Source organism: Mirounga leonina, unplaced genomic scaffold (assembly GCF_011800145.1).
Source record: "Mirounga leonina isolate KUSES-001 unplaced genomic scaffold, KU_Mleo_1.0 Mir_447, whole genome shotgun sequence".
Classification (NCBI taxonomy): Eukaryota; Metazoa; Chordata; class Mammalia; order Carnivora; family Phocidae; genus Mirounga; species Mirounga leonina.
Genome location: NW_023270757.1, coordinates 4,409,773 through 4,415,772, shown reverse-complemented (window position 1 = coordinate 4,415,772; position 6,000 = coordinate 4,409,773). Strand labels below are relative to the sequence as shown.

The following is a 6,000-nucleotide window of genomic DNA, read 5'->3' as shown; positions in this document are numbered from 1 at the left end:
AAATAAATAAATAAATAAATAAATAAATAAATAAATAAATAAATAAAAGACGGGCATCGACAGGGGAAGGAGCGGGGTCGGGAAGCTACCGGGGACACTGCAGTGATCCCAGCAATTGGGGGCCGGGAGCGTGGGGACAAGGGGCTGAGTTATGGAGTTCTGCCTGATGTGAAATCCAGCAGACCTAGCAAGCAGGTAGACGTGACAGGTGACATGGGAGAAGGAAGGATGGAGGACAGCTCTGAGATCCTGGATTGAGATCATTGATAGAGACATGGTTGGCCAGAAGGACGAGGATAAGGGGCAGACGATCAAGGGAAAGGATGCACGCTTTTCATTTTGGACGCGGTGATTTGGGTGAGCCAGTAGGACATTAGTAAAGGTTTTCTGTAAGAAGAGTGGGCTTGTTGTGGTAATTCAGTCACTTCTCTTTGCAGCACTCCTCATTCTGGAGGTAAATACTGCCTCCTCTTGACTAAATGGCCCAGAGCATTCTCTGGGTTTGAGTGCTGAGGGGCTCTGGAGCTAAAAGCGTGTGGGTTCAAATCCTGGCTCTCCCACTCTGGAGCTGTCTTCTTGGGCAAGTTAATAAACCTCTCTGAGCCTCAGTTTTTACCCTTGTAGGATTACCTATCTCGGACAGTTGCAGTGAGAATTAAATGAATTAATACATGTGAAGTGTCTCGAACCACGCCTGTTACATAGTGAACACTCAATAAATATTATCCATTCTATAACCGCCTGTTTACTTTGAAACTGTGAGGTCCTTGGGGGCAGGGACCGCAACGGAAATCGCCTTTGTGTTGTGTAATGCTTTGCACAAAGCAGGTATACAATATGGTCTGCAGAAACCATAACATATGCTGTTCATTAAAGGTGGCCCCGTGGGCCAGCGTGGTAGCTGTGCATGGCCGAATACAGATGTTGTATCCCTTTACAGATGTTCATGCCTTCCTCTCTCCCTTTTTTCAAATCATAACTTAATGACTTGTAGGTAATGAGAATCTGCGCTCATTCATTTCTCAGCCCAAGCTCATCTATGGGCCACTCTGATAACCAAGCCTGGCTTTGGGGGTAAATCCCCTCTCCCCAAAGATCAGTACTGACCCCCTGAGTTGGGGGAGACCTGTCCTCTGAAGATTCTTGCTTTCACTTGACGAAGATTACCTGTGTGCCTGTCAATAATAATGCCAATCACTTCCATTTCTGAGTTTGAGACTTTCCTCGCTCTAGAGCTCAGGCTCATCGGGGAGAAAGACGAGAAAGCAGAGTATTATAAAAAAACAAAACAAAACACACACAACAGTGTGATTGGTGTATGTGACAATAGAGGTAGACACGGGGTGCTGGGGGGTCACGAGAGGGAGAGGCACCCCAGTCTGATCATTTGAGATCTGGCTCCTCTGTGAGAGGACCAAAACAAAATCGCACCCCTGCATGAATGTCTATCCTTCCCACAACACTGTAAGCCTTTTCTCCTTCACTATCACGCTGGGCTTGGTGACAGCAGGGCCTGGGAGCCAAATGAGGGCAGAAACCAGGCCCCAAGCACAAATCCCTTGACGGAATTCAAGGCCAGACATAAATCTAAGTCAGACAATGACTTCGGCCCGTTTTCCTAGGAGCAGAGCTTGCGATAAGGATTGAGTACGGCTGATTTATCAAGGGGGTGGTGCTCCTCAAGGAAAACTGATAAGGGAGAGAGGAAGGAAAATTAAAGAAGGAAAAGAGAGGAGAAAAGTCTGGCTTTTGCCAGATCCTTGGGGTCAGAGGATGAAGAAACCTTGCCCAGGCAAGGCACTCCCTCAGTCAACTCAGTGGAGAAGGTGGGCAGCTGTGAGCTGTCAATAGCCCACAGAGCATCTGGGTGGGCAAACAGGCCCAGTAAAGGGAACCTGGGCATCAACATTCTAGGCACAGGCAGGTTGGGGTCAAAGTACCAGCACTGGGTCCACTTTCCCCCACGATCCCTGTAGTCTATCTGTGACCGCCTTTGTGAACTGGAGTGGGCTGACTGGCTCCTTTAAGAACCTCAGTCTGGGCTTGGTGTGGAGCTTGCTGGTGACCAACCTCTTCAAGTCTTTTCCACAAGTGCTGCTACTAAGCACATCTCCCTCATTCTGCTGGTGCATCTGGAATTTGCCCACGAAACATGACTTCGGGTGGTAGGGACAAGATGGTTTGCCCACACAATTTGGTATGAACACTGGGTGTCTGGGGCATGGTTTATACATTGCTGCTCACAAATTATCAGCCACGAGCTTGAGTGTGCAAGAGGAGAAGGCTAATTGTTTTCAGCCACCAAGGCAACCTGGCCTCTTCTGGCAATTGTGAGTCATCCCGTATTACTTCGATAAATTCCTTTTCTGCTTAACTCATCCAGAATCCGTTTCTGTTGTTTGCATCTAGGAGTCCTGATGGATATAGACAGTAAATCTGCTCCCAATTTTCACATTTTAAGTAGCGGGGTGGCAAAAAGCATTATAAATTTGTGCATGGGCCAGATTCGTTCCTTGAAACTAATTCCTAGAAGCAGAATTGCTGGATCAGAAGGTCTGCAAAAGTGTAAGGCTTCGGGTTTCTATTGCCAAATTGTCCAGGAGCCTCTGGTGTTCCTGAGAGGAGAGAAAACTGCACCAGGAGTGATGGGCACTGAGCTCAGAGCTGCACGTACAGCAGCCCTACCAGTCACTTCACCTCTCAAGGTGGGTGGCATTATAACCATCTCACAGACGAGGAATCCAAGGGAAGATTGTGTCACTTATCCCAAGTCACAGCATGGTAAGTAGCAAAGCTACTTGAGATTTGAACCCAGACATGCAGGATATTCTATTTGCTCCTCTAGACCCAATCACCACTCTCTTCCACAGGGAGGCCCAACTTATGGCCCACATCCTGGCCCCCCTGCCTTTAGCTCCTGTTGGCTTCATGCAATGGGAGGCACAAGTAGGAGTTGAGAGAATGGGGAAGGGGGAGGTCACAGTATTGATTCGCAGCTTCCGCCAGGCAGGCTACCTTGGTTGACTGAGCCCCCCAACCAAGAGAGCAACCCAACCTCTCTTTGGGTTTGGGAAACTTCTCCCTCTACTGGCCTCCTTCTGGTCTAAGGACCAGAAGAGCTCTCTACTGTTGCACATGGGTTTCTGCCCCATCCCTTGTCAGCTTCCCTTGACTCCACCAGCCTCTGTGTAAATAGTCCCTGCATCAGGGCCTCCACCATTCTCTTTTGGGATTCGGACATTAGACTAGGTCCAAGCTGGAGTTTTCCCATCAGGTCATGTCATACACATGTACCTTTAAGACATCAGCCCAATGACGCTGATTCTTGCACACATGCATGCATCCCATGATGGGTGCTTACAGATTCCACCAATCAGCTCTGTGGAGGTCAGACTGTACTCAAAAGAGCACTGGAATGAGAGTCAAGACTCCTGGCTTGCTGTGTAGCCTCGGGCAAGTCCTTCAAGCTCTTCAGCTCTTCGGATTTCTGTCTCCTCATCTGAAAAATGAAAAGCTGGACTAGGAAGTTTCAAGGGTCAGAATACCCAGGAGGAAGAGGACAGACAATTGGATGCAGCAGATATTAAATTCACATGTGCACTTTACACATATGTGCACGCTCGTATGTGCAGTTCTGTGAGGAGAAAAGGGAGCCCCTTTGCAAGCCAGAGAGCTGGGACCTTTTATTCACATGTATTTAGAACCTTTGTTGTTTGTACTTGGCCAGCTTTGGATGGCAAAACGGTCTATTCTCTGTGGAAATTTTGACTTATTTTTCCAGCTGGTCTGCCAGTTGCCAAGAAATGTCATCTGAATATCATTATTTAATCGAAGATTAGTCCATGCCTGTGACATAGGCTGCAACTATTATCTTCTTTGGTTCTTTACATAAGCACACATTCTCTTCACAGACTTGACCTTGCATTAGTGGAGGTAAATGCTGCCTCCTCTATGACCAAATGGCCCAGAGCATAGCAAAGTCATCCACTGGGACTGTGGCCGTCTGTAGGTGTGGAGTATGTGTGTGAGTAGGAGGATACTTAGTGAGTGTGAGGAAAGTACCTTTGAAGTCATTCCTTGCAGGGATCCAGAGAGGGAACTTTCCTTGATCATTGGTCATATCAACATGGCCTCCCACCCTACCAGCTGATTTCCAGTGTTTGTTTTCAGATTAGACCATGTGTGAAACAAAATCCAGCCAAGCCTGCTGGGAGGTATGGGGATGGACCAGACAAAATTTGCAACCCAATCATATTGCAGATCTCTTGGGTAAAGCAAAAGAGAGGAGGGCAGGGAGGGCATGAGTTCAAGCTGTAAATGTTGGCTTGGGTGTTGGAAAACTGTAGACTGCATGACCTTAGAAGGCCCCCACTTAGCCCTGGAATGTCTCCAACCTTCTTAAGCTCCATGTGACATCCAAGCTAGCTTCTCATTTACTGCTTTCAGGGCTCCCTAGGACAATTTTCTCACTGGCCTTGGTTCAGCCAGCTGAGGTGATAACACTTTATTTTGGTTTTCTTATCAGGTTGCTTCCAATGAAGCGGGGCCTTGACCTATCCTCAGAGTAGAGCTCATTACAGGGTCAGGATTTGCTCTCTTTTTCATCAAGGCCCTTTAGATTCTTCTTTATTTTCCAGCCTCTTGGCCTCTGTCTGGTCCAAGGGCCAAGCTGTGGCCAAAGATCTAACACCATCACTCCCAAATCACTGGCTAAGTGATCATCTGCCAGGAAAGAGGAGTCTGGGGACAAGCCCCTGGGCCTAAAGGGCAACTTGACTCTTTCCATACACTGTGGTGGGGACAAGAAAGGTCATTGGCTTCATTTTTAAGAGTTGGGGGCACAGAAAAACTGAACCTAACAACCAGAAATTCTCACATAGATCTTACTTATACCTCTCCACTTTCATTCTCTAAGCTTTTTCTCTTTCCAAAGCCAGTCCATGGACATGTCAGCTCAAGGACAAAAAGAACCATAACCAACAGGACGATCATGTCCATGCCTCCAGCACCTTCCCAGTGCCTGGCATGTCATAGACACACGAATGTACTTTTTGAAATAATGAATGAGCACGTGAATGGGTGCGTGGTGTGGGTGGATGGATGAAGATGGCTCCCAGAATAAATCCTCAAGAAAGGCTTCTTGTAGCGGGAGGGGAAGAATGAAGTGGGGGAAATCAGAGGGGTAGACGAACCATGAGAGACGATGGACTCTGAAAAACAAACTGAGGGTTCTAGAGGGGAGGGGGGTGGGAGGATGGGTTAGCCTGGTGGTGGGTATCGAGGAGGGCACATTCTGCATGGAGCACTGGGTGTTGTGCACAAACAATGAATCATGGAACACTTCATCTAAAACTAATGATGTAATGTATGGGGATTAACATAAGAATAAAAAAAAAAAAGAAAGAAAGGCTTCTTTAGAAAGGGTAGACTGGGGAGAAGGCCCCCACCTGCGGTTGTTACAATATAACAGATATAAATGTTTCCCATACTAGTGAGGACCCAGCCTCTAAATCAAATTGGAAATCTCTTTTCGGGTTCCTCTAGGTGGAAAAATGAGAGCCGAAGAAGAAGGAGACGCAAATGGGGAAGAACAGACCAAGGTGAAGGTCAGACCTCAATCTCCATTTGAGCTATATGTACATATCAGTCTTTTTCTCAGACTGCTCAGCACATCCCTCACCCTGGTGCTCCCCCAGTTAATGATGGAGGCAGATGACTAGATGGAGAAGATAACCAGAAGCCCAACCAGATTTTTTTTTTTTTTTCTTTTTTGGTCCAGTTGCTAAGTGTAGAGTGACTCATAAGAACTCCAGACAAGGATGACGATGGAAAAGGAGTCTAGCAGATCACGGGAGGGGCTGGGGGAAGGAGGGGGACCCTTGAGGTTGGGAGAGAATGGGAAACATGTTTTGTAAGATTTCCAAGATTTTTGGGGGCTGTTGTTAAGGACTTTTTCATAAGACCTGTTATCCTGCTGGGGTTTACATCACTATTTGATCT

The 6,000-nt window shown here is 47.2% G+C and overlaps 1 long non-coding RNA gene across 2 annotated transcripts in view; it reads left to right on the top strand.

Moving 5' to 3' along the window:
- The window catches only part of LOC117999046, a 29,342-nt gene that overhangs the window by 1,116 nt on the left and 22,226 nt on the right, over window positions 1–6,000 (top strand). Inside the window, exon 2 of one of the 2 annotated variants that reach the window (XR_004676188.1) lies at window positions 5,545–5,600. This is a non-coding gene — a long non-coding RNA (uncharacterized LOC117999046). Of the gene's footprint in view, window positions 1–5,544; window positions 5,607–6,000 lie in introns of both variants that reach the window. The other variant, XR_004676189.1, reaches the window with a different exon arrangement.